We start from the raw sequence: 19684 nt of genomic DNA, 5'->3' as shown, positions 1-19684 counted from the left end.
CAACTGATACCACATAGTGATATCGCTACCACACATCGATCTCCACAAACTGCTACAAATATCAAGCATCACTGTGGTGGACAAGGGGGGCAGCAGATATGCAGAAGCATCCGCACTGTTTAGTGAAACTCTCAACCTAAAAGTAAACAGAAAGGCACAAACTGGTCAAACCAAAACTATTCAGCAAAAAATGGTTCAATTGGAAAAACTACACAAAAAAGAAACAAATAAATGGTAAGACCCAAGTCCCTACTAAACTACATAGACAATAAACATATACCAAGTGGACTACGAAATTTGACTATTCAACATATGAGGATCCAGACCCAGAGATGTTGCAAGAATGGGGGGACAACACAAATGATTTTTCATTTAAAATGTTAAGATTCTGGTCAAATATGCCAAAAGCAACAGATTCAAAGCTTTAAAACACATAGAGGAGCTAGAAACAACAATTGACACCGGATCAGAATCCAATGCACCTACAGATCGGAAGGTCCAGATGGACAAAAACATAAGCAAATATGAAAATGAAATAAAAGATAGTAAACAAAGAAAAGTTTTGAGGGACAAAGATGACTATGTCACCAATCGAATATATACGTTCGGCTGGAAATAAGACAGCATCAGAAAAGGTATACGAGAGGCACAGAACACAATCGCGCCTAATGTTCCCAATTGGTTTAAAAAACAGAAGACAACGCCAGCACCTCAACAGATACTTCCATCAGCAGCAATGATGATACCCCCATCAGGCTGATTTATTTAGAGGGGATGAGACTTTTACATCAGGTAGGCAAAACAACACAAGGAAGAAATCAGAACAGAGGCAAACCGGGATGCAATGCTTCATCACGAAGAACAGACGGAGACACAGAGGACAAAGGAAAAGTAAAAAGAAGGGAACAGTTGGGAGGCCGTCAGAGGCGCTCTGGGAAGGCCAGGAAGTTGTAACATCAGACAACGTAATGCAAGTAGTCAATCTTTCTAACAGAACTCTAACAGATATAGAAAATAAAACATGAATGAAAGGATTGTCCTTTTGCCTTATTTCCAGATTTGACTATCCACAGTCCAGAATTGATTTGCACTGCTTCCTACGAAAAATCAGATTGGCAAAATATTATGCCAATGTCGATACTTCATACAAGAAACATGAGATCAAAGAGATACCCTCAAAGTTAAGTATCAGGGAAATATTATGTATTCTCAAATCATTAAAGTGCGCATGGACACAAGGGACCGGCTACGTGGTAAGGTTTTTCAAAATTGGGATAGGTTTGAATGGGAAATAAAAATCTGCTTGGGGGTACAGGTTGAAGTGTTGGATGGGATTGCAGCATATATGCACGAGGGGGGTCAGCGAGAACTTCAAAGCATGGTTTTGCAACTATGCACTGTGTTTTATTCTTTTGAAAGTGTGAACACAACACAGTAATATAACATTGGTGTTTGGGCAATGGTCTGGCAGTCAGCAAGGAGAAATGTGTACTGTAATTTGCTTATTGGGACATGCAGCATGGTCGAAGTGGTAGGTTTGAATGTGAAAAAGTATTCTGTTTGCGGTTACAGCCTGAAGTGGTGGACTAGATTACAACAAACGTATGTGAAGAGCATTAGCAAGGACCTGAAAGCATGTTTTTGGAAATATAGGAAATGCAGATGTAAAAGACTTGCAGTAGATTGTTAAGTGGCAGTTGGTGTGGGGAAGCTTAATATGGTCATAGGGTTATATGTACAGTTTTTGGAAGTGATTGGTGGATGGATGTGTGACTGTTTGAAAGCAGGCATTGAGGGAGTGTTACAAATATAAAATTAAAAAGGGTAGAACGGTTGCCCTGTGCGATGGTGTGCACGTCTCGTCCAAGTCTTTTAATTATCCATGGCCTGGAAAGGGGACTGTGGAGACCATAACTTGCGCCACCACCGTGCACTGCTAAGACTAACACCCAGGACATCAAAGATGACATCACACATGTCATTGATGACACCACTGATGAAATCATATATCTGGCTCACTTATTTTGGTTCACTGAAAAATCTAGGCCAGGTGGTTTTATTCATTGACAAACAGAATATTAAAATTCAAAAGGTGCTGTATATCAAAACGTTAACCTTGTTGAATGTTCTTAAAGTTCTTTCCTTAGGGTTTGGTCTCAGCTCATGGTGCACATGCATGTGGCAATAGCAGGCCTCAAACACAAAATTAATTTGTATAGAGGAAGACACACTTTAATGCAATTAACATTTTCTGATGATGCTGTTTCTTTCTTCCTTACTTAAGTTTCCCTGTACATGCCTCCGATTTATATGCATTGTGGGTCGTCATATCTATTGTTTGTACTAGCACAAGTGTGTAGTAAATCTTGAATTATTAGCTAGTTATTACATGTTTAACATTACACAATCACTCCTGACATCTTGTTACCAACATAATAAAAAACAACCCCTTGTAGGTAAGGACTTTTCATCAACATTAATTTCACATGTGATGTCATCAGTGATGTCATCAAGGACATTTGTTATGTCATCTTTGATGTCCTGGGTGTTAGTCTTAGCACGGTGATGGCACGAGTTATGGTTGCTTAGCTTACCATAACTGGCACATTTCTGAGGTTTTTCGGTTTTACCTGTAACCATAACGTCCATGTAACAATGTTTTTCCATTGAATTTCATAGGTTTTTATTAGTGCAACTTAACCATAACGTTCCCTTAACTAGGTTCTTTCATTGAATATATATATATAGGTAGGAAAGTTAATTTGAGCCAAGTCACACATTCCACCACGCCACCTAGTAGCTATCGCTCGCTAGAAGTTCACCTCCAGTTCTGAGCCCCAACAGCAAGGCATTGTGGGTATACACATTAACTGAATCGAAACCGTTTTCTCCAGGAAATGGTCTTTGCCTATGAAGGCAGTGCTATTTTATACATAGCTTTATCAACCCAAGACAGACATTGTGCAAGGCTTTCAGGACAACTACATACCTGGTTTCACCCTTATTAGGGATCATTAGGGTGACCAGATACAAAAAAATGGGAAAGCAATGCACCTAGAAGTAGGACTACATTAAACACAAATAGGACTCCTATAAACTGTAGTCCTAATTCTATGTCGCTGGCTTGTTTAGGGTTGTGTTCACAGGCCCACTCCTCCCAGCGGCCAGGGAGCATAAGGGGGAGGAATTGGGGGGCGTCAATGCTCACATTCACACGCAGGAAGAGTCCCGCTGGGCCCGATTTTGGGACCAAAGACACCCACCCAATCCCAGGACAGGGTTAATTAAATTAAAAATCTCCCGGGACGGAGGGCGATGTCCCGCGATTGTTCCAGGAAAACTGGGACTTCTGGTCACCCTAAGGGTCATCAGTGCAGTATAGTCCTGACAGCCTTGCGGGTTGAGCATTTGGCCATATTTGCACAGCCGTTACTCAAGTGATGCAGGAGGCATGGTCTCAGAGAGCGACACAGAAGTATTGTGCGGAGGGGGTTTGAAAAAAGAGAAAAGGAGTTAACAACAGTTAAAGCAAAGCTTGGTGAGTATTGGTAAGTTGGGTCGTAAAGCATTACAATAGGTCACACTCCAATTATTTATTTATGTAAAGCATTGCCCCAGTAAAGGGCAAATTCCTTAAGTACTATATGAAATGGGTTAAAGATACGGTGGAATTTTTTTTATACCCTGGCCACAAGAAGGCTCTCATTCGAAAACAGTACTGAAACACACGAGCACATATTTACATCCCGTGTACAAGGGAAAACTGTTAAAGAACAGATTAGATATACTAGAATTACAGAAAATGTATGCAAAGGGCATAGTAGAACCAGATATAAAAGAATGGATGCTTAATCAGCATGACAAAGGGTGCGCAACACCCACAGCTCCTCCTCCTCTTCCCTAGAGCGAGGAACAGTCCTAGACTGCTCAGGGATTATACCCATTACATGTATTAAAAGCAGCATTAGGATATACTAATCCTGCATAAGCACCTCCTGCATATAGCAGTGAAGACATTATGGGCCTGATTCATGGAACGTTTTCCTACGGGATTGCGCCATTATAAAACACTTCCATTAAGCAGGCCCTATAAGTGGAGAGAAAATAAATAAACAACGACCAGTGTCCACACATGTAGAATATGATGACCACAGCGAATTGCAAGCAAGGCTGACAGAAGCTGAGGAAGAGGTTCATAAAGAAAAAGGCAGGCAAAACGACAAACTGGAGGCAGCAATAGTACCAAACGAATGGGTAGAACAGATTATGCCAAACGTGGCAGAAAGCGCATCAATGAGTCCAAAGAAAAGGCAAAGGAAGTTAGAGAAAGACAGGAGAAAGAAGAACAAAAAATAATGGACTAGGAGAGAGTAAGGGAGTGCAAAAGGGAAGTGAGGGAGAAGGAGAGAAGGAACGACAAAGAGAGAGAGGGAAAATAAATGAGAGGCAGACAGAGAGGGAAAGGAGATTAGAAGGAGAACGACAAAGAGAAAAAGAAAAGCAGGAAGAGAAAGACAAACAGTGAGATGCAGAAAGAAGTAGGGAGAGGCAGTGGAAAGAAGTTGATGACATTATTAAGGAACATACACTTCCAGATCTAGAAAGAGAAAAGAGACGGGAAGATAAGGAAAGAGAAATGGGAGATTGAAGAAAGGGAATGAGAAAGGAGCTTAGAGAAATGCTGCAGGGAAGTGGATGACATGCGCATACATGCAGGATTAGACAAAGAGGAAGAAGGTGTTGTGAGAAGGAGAAGTTACAGTCTAGAAAGGAGGGTATAGGTACAATTGGAAGTTGGGGAGCAGGCCAGCCAGAGATAGGCAGGAACATAATGGAGGAAGGGATCAGCGGATCATACAGAAGTTTAGTTTAGTTTAGTTTCTTTATTTATACCGTGCACCGAACCCTGGGGTAACTGGGCGCCAGAGACTTAGAGGTGGTTAAAGCAGAGTAAATACATACAAGCAGAGTATAAACATACAAGCTAATGACAATAAGTGCAGATGACCTGGTTACATGGTGGTCGATAGGCAGACATAGGATAAGAGTACATTAGTTAGCGTGTCAGACAGAGGTGGACATATTCGCTTAGTAGATTTAATTTGCAAGATGGGGAAGATGTAGAAAGTGATGATACAATGTCTGAGGATGAAGAAGATGAAGGGAGTGGAGAAGAGGGCTCACAAGCCCCATCCATGTGTACCCAGATAGGCTGAGAGGTAGCATGGTCAGAAATAGAGGAACCAGCGATAAGGCCAGAACACGTTGAGTATCCACAATGCCCAAAGGCACACTCAGACTGTTTAGAAGACAGGCCACCATATGTGAAAAGATTAGGAATGTGAAAAGATTGAGAAATCTATCGGGACGAAAGAGAGTTAGCATGACAGATGAGATAACGAAGACAAAGGGTGCTGCTGCGCTGGGACTTGGCACAGGACTAAACCAAATCCCCTTATTAGAGAAAGGGGAAGGACTAGCACAAAACATACCATGGTCCTAGAGAGAAAAGAATAACTTGATTAATAAACTCCCATCACTCAGATCGGGGGTTGAGAAGTGGATCTATGAATTGGAAAGAATGACAGTGGGAATGATGCTAGCAGGAGTGTATTCACTGCCATATTAGGCAAACAATCAGAAGACATTTGGAAGCTGGCAGGGTACTCTGGAGTGACTGCCCAAAACATGCAACATGACGGCACCTTTTAATAATTGCAGAGCGGAAGTCTGGGTGGCCCTGAGGATACAATACCCATATAAGCCCGACATGGGTGCAATTATGATATGGGCAATGGGGCAGGGGAAGACCGTGCTGCTTACATACAGGACATTCAAGAGAAATGGAGACTAGAGATTAGGGAACCGTGCGATACACATATTGCCATTTTTACCACATTTTGAGTGAGGGACTCCCCGAAGAAGCACAGAGGTAATTAAAGAAAATTGTGTCAATAGAGGCAAAACTATGGCATGAGATACAATTGAATATCATTCATCATTGTAGATTGAAATAAGAAAAGGACAGAAAGAAATGTGAGGAAAGAAAGATAGAGGAAGCAAAGTTGGTGCAAAAGAAATGATCAAAATTGACAATGGAAGTGGCCATGTTGACAAACGCTGGAGAGAATAATGCTGTGCAGGAGGTATAGCAGGCGCAGCCAGGCCAAATAGAAACTTTGTCGGGAGGGGGAGTATAACTATTAACCCTCAGGTCTAGGGTTTCACCCAGAGGTAGAGGGTTTTGCTTTAAAGTTTAGCAAGGAGGTGGGTTTAATGGCAGGTTTAATGGGGGGCAACCACGATTTGGAGGACCACAACAATAACAGTGCTGTACCGGTGGGAACATTGGGCACATTTCACATGAATGCAAGAGAAGGGGAGGGATGCAACAGAATTGGCAACCAGTAGACACAAGAGGGGTGACAACATATCCCCCATCATTTATATCGCGCAGAACCACCAGCATATTATATCCAAGATCACACGCAGTATCAGGTGCAAGCACCACAAATACAACAGACACAACAAGGAATGCTACTATTCTCAGAACCGGGTGCGTGAGCGCCGGCACGTGAGTTAGGCCAGTCTGTGTTGTTCCGCACTTCGGCTTACGCTTGTCTGAACCTTCATTAGGTTTTCTCGTCATTATGCAGGCGCTTGCTGCAATTGACTTTGCCAGAAATAATATATGTAAGAGGCATCCTTTTTGCAACGTACATTTTACTAGTTCGCGTGTTTACGACGTATTGCAGAAATATACAACCAGTCTTGCTGATTGCCCTTCCCCTGCAATTGCCTCAGATGTCATACAAACTGTACCTAATCGTATTGCCTGGGATAGTATATCTACACTATCTGTACAAGCTACATTCCCTGCCCCTGTTACCCATACTACCTACTCTAAACTGGCTGTTAGTATTAAGACTGTTGAGATTGTTTATGTTATACATTTTTCTGTCCCTGCTATTATTTTATCTCTGGTTAGTCTTGAAATCACTAACTCTTGTGATACCACAACTTCTTGGGGTTCCCGGTTTGTGATTAACAGCTATATTGTCTACACGTTGGGCTTTTGAACACCTGTTCCTTAGTGAAACATGGCGATGAGGTTTCTGATCTCATATTGACTCAGCAACTTGATGTACTTTGTCTTACAGAGATGTGGATCTCTGATGTCACGAATCATGCTGCTGCCACCACTGTACATAACAGTTATCAGATTTTTAGAAGTTATGGTGAATCTGGTCAGGGCGGTGGTACTGCAGTTATCATTAGAGACACTTTGATCTCATATAGATGCACCTCGTTGCCTTTAGACGAATATCAATACACACTTATTAAAATTGCTATTGACCCTAATACCAACCAAAAAGAAGCCAGCCAAAGCAAAGCACTACTTGAACAGTCGTGATAGCCCCAGCCTCTCGAGCAGCGATTGATCCACCAGAACAAAAGCCACTGAGAGGTCCAGGTGCATTAGAAGGTCAACCTGACCAGAATCTGCAATATGGCATAGGTTAGCCTTCAGGTCTAACATGGCTGTCTCAATACCATGTAAAGCTCGAAAGCCTGATTGCAAGGAACCCAATAAGTGATTATCTTCAATATATTGTTGCATCTGCATGTAGGCAACTTTGTCCAGAACATTTAGGAAAAATGTAACGTTAGTAATCGGGCAATAGTTGCCTACAGAGGCAGGGTCTAGTGTAGCCTTTTTTTTTAATAAAGGGGTATATCCAGACATTTTTCAAAGAGGTAGGAACAAGTAGAGGTGGCAAATGAGGAATGAATCAGTCTAGTGACAAAGGGAGCCAAACAGCTAAACAAGAGGACATCAGGACAAGAAGATGGCTTGAGGTGTGAAACAACATTGGAAAGATCAACTTCAGTTATCTCCTTAAAGTTACAGACAGGAGTAGTAGAACAGCAATCTTATAATCAGAAGCTGCTTTCCGATAAGAGACAAGGTTGTCTGTGGTAGCATTTTCCCAAAGAGCCTGCTCTTTTTGTCTTTTCTGTGTTCTGAGCCCTATTCTTTCATCAGAAAACCAGTACTTACCCAGAGTTTTGGTTTTAACAAATTTGATGGAAGGAGGTGCAAGTGTATTAACAATGGAAGAAATTGTCTCATTGTATTGGTCTGTAAGTGTAGCTGTGCTATCTGAGTGTGACAAGTTCTCTAGCATAGGTTGAGCAAGAAAGCAGCTGACGTAATGTTACCAGTATTCCTTACAGTCATTTTAACACAAGCATTAACATACTGCTTAGCAAGTTTTGCAGGAAGGCCCAACCGGAAGGCTTTAGGCAATGATCTTACCAAGGTCATGCTGAGACTTTGAGATTTTTCAGAGATAGATGGTGAGATATCACCCAGTCTAGAATATGTCCTTTGTACGTAGGGATCTTTATAAACTGTTGAAGGTATGCAGTGATAAAATTGCGGCAAAAATGTTGCCTGAACAAAAAATTGTGGCAAAAATGCTGTGGTTTGACACGTTAAAGGTATACCCCATTACACCATTGAAAGGGAGCAGGGGTTGCGGGGGTGTCCCCTTTTCCCCTTAAATAGTATTAACATGGATTGCGGCGGCAAAATCACAGCCTTTTTGCCACGATATTTTGTGTTCACAGCCATTTTTCTGCAATTTTAACACATGGAACCCTATTGAAAGCCACGGGCCTCAAACGACTGTATGAGATTGCAAGCTTTGTGATCACCTGGGTGATATGACCAATAATTGAAATCACCCAAGATAATAACATAGGAAGAGGTCTTGATAAAATCACCAAGTAACATAAGAAGCTGTTCTTCGAACAACGGCATGGCTGTAGATGGATGACATATAGTGAGAATACAAATAGTGGTATTAGGGTCAGACCAGATGTCCCTTTCGGGTCCCGCGAGGGGACCAGGGAGTTAACAACGGGCCCATTGTTAACGGGCCCGTTGTTAGCTCCCTCCCCATTCACACTGAGCCCTATGGGGGGATCGAATGGGAATGGGGAAGTTCCGGGTCCGGGTTCCCTGAAGGAGAAAATACTGGGCCCTCCAAAGTCGGAATGGCCCGGTATTTCCCCATTCAGGGAACCCGGACCCGAGTTTGAAGGCAGCCATGCCCTTATTAAGGGCATGGCTGCCTCCAAACTCGTAATGAGGCCCAATATCTTTTACCAACGAGGGGATAATATGTTCTACCCCCGGGATTCCTTATGTAAATGTACAAGAATTCCAAACAGCCTTTTATGGTCAAAACGCGCAGAGGGGGTTGGCACTCAACCCAGAAGTGTTCCTTTATGAGGTTCACATATTGCTAGCATGTCTTACAAAAATACAAGATAACATTTTGAGGTTACCAGCAGAGGTTTTTTTTTCGGCCAGAATGACCACTGTCATGAAGGAAGAGCAGATCATTACAATAGAGTTAGAAGCAACAATAGTAAGGGAAGACAGAGTTATTGTGCATGGAACAGATGATGACAGAGTGAATTGGCACACAATAACAGAGTTTTATGAGATGCATAGACTGACTGACGTGAAAGATGAAGAATTATTTACAAACAAGGACTCAAATGACAAAGCAATATTTAGCATTTGCCTCACATATCAGCTGCAAATTGAGAACAGGGATTTTCCCCAGAGAATGTCACTGGTAAAGAAGGTACCGCCCTTTCTGCAAGGAGATTTGCCGCACTTACGAAGCTCATTATGGACCTGCAGTCCATATGATTTTGGGCTATTAAAAAAAGTAGGGGCAGTAAAAATTAAACTAAAGAAAGGGGCCTTTTTACCACAAGTAAAACAGTATTCCATGTAAAAGGAAGCGGATGAGGGTATCTATTAAACCATTTTGGCGTTAGTGCGACAGGGATATTAGTGCCTTCAGAATGCACATGTAACACGGCTATGTACCCAATTAAAAAAGTGACAGGATGGTCTTGGAGATTTTTGCAGGATCTCTGCCCTGAACAATATCGTTGAAGCAGACTTCTCATTAGTGCCAAATCTAGCCACAATATTATGCAACATCCTGCCCAAAGCGAAATATTTTACAGTGATTGATTTAAAGAATGCATTCCTTTCATCTCCCCTACATCGTGAGTCACAATATTTGAAGGCGGTTAGTTACTGTGGGTTTTGCCTGCAACATACCCGTTTGCCGCAGGGGTACTGTGAATCACCCTCGGTCTTCAACCGAGTGTTGCATATGAACTTGGGAAGCATACAACTTGATAGTGCAGTCATCCAGTATATCGATGACATCTTGGGATGCAGCACCACATAGGAAGATTGCAGAAGAGACTCAGTGAAACTGATGACAGTACCAGCAGAGAAAGGTTGCAAGGTAGACAAAGAGAAAATGCAATACTGCCAGGGAGAGGTCCTATACATGTGTCAGCTGATATCAAGAGATGTAAGGAAGGTGACACCTGAAAGAGCACAAGAAATCTTGAAAACATGTAGGCCAGAAACAGTGAAAGAATTACAGCAATTCCTAAGTCTTTGCAATTATTGCAGGGCCTGGGTCTTTGACTACAGCACCTATGTCAGACCACTCTTAAAGGACTAAAAGAAGAGCAGAAAGACAAATGTTACATGGCATGGACTGGTGAGATAATAGAGGCCTTTGATGAGTTGAAGCTAACAATAAGCACAGCTCCAGTGTTAGGGATCCCTGATTATAATGAAAGCTTTTTTCTGTTTTCCCATTCCAATGGGGGTAGTGATGCTAGCTGTGCTAGCAGAGAAAACTACCATGGGGCACAAACCATTAGCATATTACAGTGGGGTTTTAGACCCAATGATGAGAGGCCAATACCTATGTGAGCAAGCATTGGCTGCAGCAGCTTTTGCAATTGGGAAGTCAGCCAGTATAACTATGGGCTGTTCAGTAACCTCATATATCGAGCACGCTCTTTTTGCCATCCTTGAAAAACCCGAAAGCACATTGACCACCCAGAGAGATTTTATCGAATCGCTCAATGAAAATTGTCAGGTGCCAAGTGGAAAACCCAGACGGATTCATAGCACAACCAGTGGAGGAGGGAGATTATGTGCACGATTGCACTAACAACACTGAATATCATGATGAAGTCTCCATGTTAAGGAAAATGCCTTAGGAGGGAGGATAATTCTCTTCATTGACAGATCATCATCGATAGACTAGTGCACTGGCAAAAGGCATAGTGGAACAGCAGTGTTGAAAGCGAGCGAGAATGACAGCTTTGACAGAGTGACCAGTGTTAGCACACTTCTCAGCACAAGCAGCAGAATTGATAGTGTTGATTTTAGTGCTTGAAGCGCATGCAGATGAGGCAGTAATGGTGTATTCTGACTCTGCCTACATGAGGTCAACAGTATACACAGAACTGTCACGTTGGAAAAGGAGGGTCTACCTGCATGTAGAGAACACACCAGTATAACATGCACCATTATTAGATAAAACTCATAAACGCGCTTGAACTCCCAACAGCTATCGACGTGGTGAAGGGTGCAACATACAACAGAGTTGTAGATTTGATTTGTCGCAGCAACGAGGCTGCTGATTTAGAAGCAAAAAGATCAGTGTATTTTTCCGAAGTAACTGACATTGCAACTGCACCGACTATGAAGGTATATGCAAGCAAAATAGTGATGAAATAGGGCTTCAATACCCTGCCCATAGCACAAATTGTCGATTTGCAGTGGTGGGCTCCACCAGAAGAGCAGGAGCTACGCAAAGGGAGGGGTGGTCATTGTCCCACACAGATGCAATGTGGCGCAAGACAACACCGGGAAACCTGTTATGCCCTGAGGGCTCCTTACAGTAGTGCTAGAACAGCTGCCCCACCCAGCGCACACATCCAGAGAATATCTTGCAGCACTAATTTCAGAGGACTGGTTTGCCCTTAACTTTATAGAGCACATGGTCAATTTTGTCATCAATTTAATTTGCCAGGGGTTCACTGCAGGGCATACCTTGAGACCTGTGAGAGGAGTAATAGCCTGTCCCACGGGACCATTCCAGCATTTGTATATCGACTATGTCAACAAGACCCAAATTCATAACGGCTACAGGTACATGTTAGTGGTCGTATGTCCCTTTTCCTGATGGATTGAAGCTGGTCCATGCACACATGCTGATGTCACATGAGCAGCGAAGTTCCTCATATGAGAGGTATTTCCCAGATGGGGAGTGTGTGATGTTTTTTTCCGTTCCGACAACGACAGCATTTTTTAAATGCGATTTTTTAACAAACATTTCTCCTCTTGGGTATAGGGCACACATTTTCATCCGCAAATCACCCACACGCCAATGGAATTTTGTGAGTGTCTCAATGGCCTCTTAAAAGAATGAATTGCCAAACTAAAAGAGATCCTGAAAAAGAGTTGGCTGTATTGCCTTCCTCTAGCCCTATTTGGCTTACGTAATCATCCAGCCTCCGACCATCACCTGACTCCACATGAGCTGGTGACAAGACGTATAATGCCTACACCCATTGCTCCTCCCACACAGGCTCAAACGGATAAAGAGAATGCTGCTATTGTATTTGGGATTGAGATGCATGGTTATTTGACAGCTTGATGGAATCTCTTAAATGCAGGCATGTCATTGGGGGTACGAGAAACACAGATGAAGACAACAAACTACTGACCCAAAAAGTTTATTAAGACCTCTCCTGCTTTACCCTGGGGACAGGATGCTCTGTAGAAACTTTGTTAGGAAGTGGCACAGGCCACGATTTGACAGACCCTTTGTATTGGAAGCTGTCACCCCACCTGCTGTCAAAGTTGAAGGATGCCATGCCTGGAACTACCTCCACAACGTCAAGGTGTACAGTGATGAGACACCGCTGTCGCAGATACTGAGCCTAAAGGTGAAGAAGAAGTTCATCGACCTCAGACATGAGCAATGACGAGAGCCAATCAGCAGCAGGATCAACAGCAAGAATCAAAGGCTCTGATAGAGCCCTAAGACACAAAATGTATAAACTCAGGCAATTACATTAAGCAATGAGGGAACTAACCTGAGACTGAAAGGCAGAAATGAAGGGCAGTGCCTCACGCCGACTGTTGAACTGCCTGAAAAGCCCCAAACAGGCTTTGCATCAGTGCTACATGCTGATGCGTGTCTCTTCAGACCTATGAGCATGGAGAGACGATGCAATAAAAGCTGCAAAGGCTCTGGGAAAAACAGGAACTGTAGTTCCCCAAGGTACAGTATGAGCAGCAAGCACAGTTAATTAAAAGGTAGATGAGAGGAACAGCAAAAAATATTTAAAGTTAAGAACAGATTGAGTTAAAAGGCTGTTGACAATTTCAAACATCATGTCTAAAATAGTTAATCACTGAAATAACCTAATATGGTCTAAAATATTCTGCAATTCATTAAATGATTTTCAGAGCTCTTCATTCCATGAAGACCATTCCCATATGTCAGTATGTTCTGCAATGACATACTGGCACAGCCAAGTACGAACACCTGCGACCAATTCAATTGGTAAGGTGGTTTACATCTTGTTAAGACTGGGGATTGTTTATCGTACCTTTTCAATGAGTATGTATGAGTATCTATCTGGCCCCAAAGGTCTTACACTGGCACTATGTGCCATCCTATTGTACTCAGGGGGTCCTCCGATCACACCATAAAAATCATCGACCAAGATACAATGCTGTGTTTTGCAGCCAGGCAAGCACAAATCAAACAGAACATTGGAACACGTCTGATTGAAATGATCTGACATCTGAATGCACCGTGGTCATTAGTTTTCTACCATACAACACAATTGTCAGAACTCATTGATACACTGCTGTTCTCATTCTTGACATGTACCCAGAAATGTCATTGGCTTGTGTACTTCATATCCTTAATGCTAATCATACATTAGTGAAGTATGATTGGACCAAACAGTTCAATGCTATCCCAACACATTACCTCCCCATGTGGCGCCACATTGATTCTCGGGCCACCACAGACAATCAGTAATTAATAAAATAACATTTGTGCTGACTGCCAGAAATTTAATGCACTGCCATTGGTCAGCACCGTTAAGGACGAGACACCCTGCTTCTGGTGGGAAAGGAGACATTCACAAGTCCAGTGCTGGGTACTCTGAAGGCTGGCCACCTCCACGGAGCAAAGTGACTTACCATCTGATTAGTTCATCCAAGAACGCCACTTTCTCCCTTTCCCACAGCCCCCTGCCGATGGACATAGGTGGTCAAGTGACGGTACACTAGCTCAGGTCCACTTCCCCTCTACCCTGTGTGACTGCTGAATTGGTAGACTGCCCTGTAATTGCATCACCTTGGGTTGTTCTAGCCGCTCCGTTTCACCTGTGACGAGCAACTTGTGCTCTGTCTCCCTCCTCCCTGGCCCCCGATGTGCTAGTAACATGTTCCAGATCAGGTTTTCCCTGGCCGGCCCGCCCCCGGGGTTTCCTCATCAGATGTGTTTATTGAAGATGTTCTTGTTTTTTCTTGTGCTATTTACATAATTTTGTATTTGTATTTTGTTTGTTTATAACGCGCACCATCCGGCCCGGAGGCATCAGGGCGCTACTTGTGCAGGTGTTACATACAGGGTTATATTTATACATACATTATATACATGTTACTTGTGCAAGGGTTACAAACAACTTATATGAAATACATACATTATGTGCATGAGTACAAAAAATATTATATACAATGCATACATTATAAGCATAAGTACATGAAAAATACAGATTTGAGTACATGAAAAATACAAATTTGTCAGAGTACATGGGTTGCCCTGTGTTGGTCATTGGAGGCGTAGAGTCGAGCATGTGGCTCAGGCAAAGGTATGCGGAAGCATATATGAGAGTGTCTCAGTTCTGGTTGAAAAGCCAGGATTTCATTTTAGACTTGAAGGAGTTAAAGGAGTCTTCAGATCTAATGGTAAGGAGGGAGGGTGTTCCAAAGCTTGGAGGCAAGGACGGGGAAGCTCGTGCCCCCAGCTTTTTGGAGTTTGAATCTTGGGTATCGAGAGACAATGGGTCTGGGCAGTTCTTTGAGGTTGGGTTGAAGAATGGAGTGAGATTTGACTACTAAGGTAAGGGGGGGCTTTGTTAGCCAGGCATTTGTGTGTGAGGGCAAGAGTAAGAGTAAGATTGCCTGGGCCGCAATGCATCTCTAACCTTGCCAATCCCAGGGAGATCTTTTGTTAGTAAGGGGACTGTGACTTTGTGCCCCTAGCGGGTGTCTTTTCGCCCCCCCCCCTTCCTTACTATTGAAGGTGGTAGGTGCACCCCCCTATCTGATGCTGATTTAGCACCTTTAGTACACTCTTATTATCAGAGTATGATTGCTGCATGCTAAGGGAGTGGGCGCTCGTGCCAGATCATGGTCGTCACATACTGGCATCATTTGGCAGTGCAGGCGCACTTGTGTGCCTCTGGGTGGCTGTGGACAGAGGCGCTGCACTTGTGCACCAATCTCAATTGGCCCAAACATTTTCTTCTTACACCCGTGTTACCCGTGTCATTGACATTGTTGGGTAAATCCATGCACTAAATCAAACAGCTAAAATTGACCTAATTTGTAAATGTATACCAATACACTAAAACATTCAAAATGAGCACAAGAAATCTGTACTTTTGTGGAATTTTTTACAGGAATAGAAAGTTCTGTCACAGACCGTAAACAGTGGTTATGCACTACTGAATATTAAAATGTGCGTGCAAGCCAGAGTCATGAGGACATCAGTCTTAGTGCCCCACTCCCCCTAAAAAATGTGTGTGTGGCTCATTGGGATGTATTAAGCACTATTTTGATTGGAGAATATCCAGATTTTCATAGGGTGTTTCTTCCAAAGCAAATCCTGGCTGGCACACACCCCTATGATTCCAGAACAGCTGATGAATATTTGTGTGGAAGCAGGTAAGCTGTTTCTCATGGGTGGGGACCAATGATCCCTCTTACTTTTTTTCTCTATGTGCAGAAATGGTTGGCTTTCGTGCACACATTAATTTCCGTGGGCACAACTGACTAACAATGGTAAGCCTCTTTGTGAGCATGCAGAGTTAGAGAGCATTCATCTCTGAAGAGAGTTTGTAATGGAATGTTCCTTCCCATCCACTGAAAGTCTTTACGAATATGTGTAAATGGTGCATCTTGCAGCACTTGTTCTGTATAAACAATAGGTTTAGTTGTAGCTATTCATTTGTCAACACTGCTCAGAAACAATGCAGAAAGTGTTTTGGTCCATTAGAAAAAACACTCACGTTAATTACAAATAACAAATATTGTTTATCATATTTGATGTGGCTGGCAAACAATTCAGACAGGATATAATACTTGCAGATGGAATAATGGCAACTAAAAGCAATGTGTCCGAAAACGTGCCAACAAGAGTTTGCATTCCACTTTGATGGAGTAGTTCAAAGGCCAGAAGAACATGACTCTCATAATTTGTGTAAGGATGATAATTGCATCAGAATAACTGCACCACAGAATATGATGGTCAGTGTGACTTACTATCCATATTATATTGTCCTTTGATCAGAGCTGTGACAACACATACTCAAAATCAGCCTTATGCTAAGAGGCATACACACCACAAACCTGTACTCCCTAAACACAGTAAGCTGTGTCTAACATAAACAGGAAACAATGAGCATATGGGAGCCTTCCCCCTGCTTTTACCCACAAAGCTCTACTGACATTTTCGAATCAGTGACCAGCAGAGCAGTGTCATAGGAAGAAAATCTAATAATGTTACTGGCCAATCTCAAAACGAAGTCCGAAGGGAATTAATTTGTTTAATAAGCATACATTATTTGTATTGGCAAAGCTAATTACTTTTTTTGACTCCCCGGAAAATCATTTAATTCCAAGAAGGAAGTAAAATCTTACCAGACCTCTGCTTGTAATCCTGGCATAGGAAGTGAAATGACAGTGCACCCAATACAGCCTATAGATTTGCCCGCCCCTCCTCACAGCAGCCTATACGAAGTTCAACAAGAGCATTACTGAGGTTTCTTATAGAGCTCTGTTGAAGAAAATTACATAGATGTACCTTTTCAGTTAATATCAGCAATGCTCAGAGGTACAACAGATTACGTGCCTTCTTCTTTAACTAAGGACCCTTCTTCTGAAATTCATCAGTTAAACAAGATGTATGAGGAGGGTAATGAGAACAAAAACAGAACACAAGTTTACATTGAAAAGCCCTCAGCAGCTGAGCTTAGAAACAAATCAAAGCTGCAGTTTTGTAGACTGTTACTGCAGTTTTCTACCCTTTAGAAACAAACAACACATTTCCTTCATTGTACTGCCAAAACATCTGACTTGGTTTTTGAAAGTTGCTGATTTCTTCTCTGCCCCCAAACTGTGCTCTCTTGTGCCCTTTCCCTGTACTCTTACTCGCTCCTGTGCTAGTCTCCAATATTAGTTGACAGGGGTCTGTAAAAAGTAAGGGATTATAGCAGGAAAACACCGACTGGGATATTTACATACCCACAATACTCTTCAAGAAAAACATATTTAACGCCTCATCATGATATTACGGGCAGTTTAAGAAAATGCCATGAATCTGCATGTGCACAGTGATTTTGCTGTACATACAAGATTGTTTGCAACACACCCCATCCTAACATTATTGGTTAGGTTTATACAAGTACTCAACAAAACTGGTTTTGTATTACAGAGAGTTACCATATGATTTGTCAAGGTCTATTTACAATGGAACTCTGAAAACGTGAAAATGAAGATTGTGTGAGAAAAATTCTAGTTGTCTAAATATCCGTTGCCCTATTACTATGTATGAGTAGTGACAGGCATAATACATACTCATCCCTTCCAGGGTGGAGAAACCAGAAGGTGTTGAAGAAAGCACTGAGGTGATGAGGTGCACAACTGAATCAATCAATAAAATTAAGGAAGGCTCAAAGTATTCAATCTTTAAATGATTTTCAGGTGCAGCAGGGTAAGATCCCCTGACCATACAAGAACTCAGTAAAACAATGACAAGAATACACCCTTTGTTTCCAACAGCTGACCCCTGGTGCACTCCTGTGGGAATAATCTCATTAATGTTCAAAAGGTAAATAACACCAACAAGATGTACAAATAATTCTTGATTCCAACAAGATATTTTGCTCGAGTTAAAAATAACAAGATTAAGTTTTATACAACAAAACGTAAAACAAGTACAATTTAAATAGAACCACGGCGGTTCATGTGTTAAGTACTACAATAGAAGTAAACAATAAGCAGTTTTACAGAACATCTTTCTGATGAATTCCAGTGTACATTAATGTACAAAAAAGACCTTCAATTAAATTGCAGTAATACACTTTTCAGCACAGTATTGTCAAAAACAAATGATTTTCTTTAAAACACCAAGCAGTAAAACCAGAAGTGTACCGTCCTAATGCTGTTAAATGTTGACACTTTGCATTTGCTGACGCGTTTTGGATCAGATGTCTGCTTTCAAGGCTGTTTAGCTGCTTTTTTTAAAATAAATTCTTCATACCTAAAAGGCACTGTGACCCATTATTAGCATATACAACCTCATTAACAATAATTTCCAACTAGTGACACAGTCATCTCAATCACTAACCTCTCAGATGGAACTCCCATCAAGCAGGTAAAGGCCTGAAAGCCAAAACGAAAGACACTGTGTAAACCTCACCACCATAACCAGAAACTCTGAGAAAGCACTCACCCACATCTGTAAACTGTAATGTTGCAGTGTTGCTGATGAAATATATCAAGGAAACGTTCTCTGATAACTGTACAAAAACCTATGCAGGTCAGTGGATGTCCCCTCCCCAACATCATACGATAAAGGTTCCCCAGGTAACAGCACTTATCAATATTTCCTCATGAAATCAGACGGATCGCGGGGCAACAGGCCGCAGAAAGCAGTCGGGTGCCCCGCGTCCGTGTTATAAAGAAATGTAATCAGATGCACCTACGTTTGGATGAACAGGGCAGCGTGGTCGGGCACAATAGCCATCTTGGCCAATCAAATTAGTTACACTGAACCCTCAAATATTCACAAAGTATTCACAAAACCAACAAAATGCAGTGTCTGTTTACTAATAATAAAAGGGTGCACCCCTTTTATTATTTTGCACCGGTCTAGAACACAAATATCTGCCAACAAAAAAATGTTGCTTGAAAGTACAGTAATCATCACCAGTTCATCATGCAGATGACATATAATCAGACAGCACCCAATCTGCTTTCTTTGTGTGCAAAAAGCTATATCAATGGAGGTCCAATCTGTCAGACGAGTCACTCAGGACTTTTAAGATATTCTAAATCACGGCAGGCACCATCTTGAATATGCTAGTCTTTAGATTGAGAACACATATACGGACACTGCAGGCACCACACTTGTGATGTGGCGAACGATGTATATATATTGAATCTATATGTTCAAGGACTAAACCAGTCTCCCTGTTGTGTTCTATATGCTTGTGTTGTTTTCTGTTCTATATGCTGGTGCTGTGTTGTGTGAGAGGCACAAGTTATTTCAGTGTAATCAAGACAGTGCAGAGTCTGTAGAATCCTATGTGGCCTTCTTGAGAACATTGAGCCACACATGCGAGTTTTGAGACCTGACTGACTCGTTAATTATAGACCAGTTGGTTAGATGCACCCACAGCCCAAGAGTGCAAGAGAAACTGCTGGCCAAGCATATGTCATTAGAACAAGCTGTGCAGCTCACAC

Source organism: Ambystoma mexicanum, chromosome 2q (assembly GCF_040938575.1).
Source record: "Ambystoma mexicanum isolate Mex_15411 chromosome 2q, UKY_AmexF1_1, whole genome shotgun sequence".
Lineage (NCBI taxonomy): Eukaryota > Metazoa > Chordata > Amphibia > Caudata > Ambystomatidae > Ambystoma > Ambystoma mexicanum.
Note: the sequence above shows the minus strand (reverse complement) of the source record.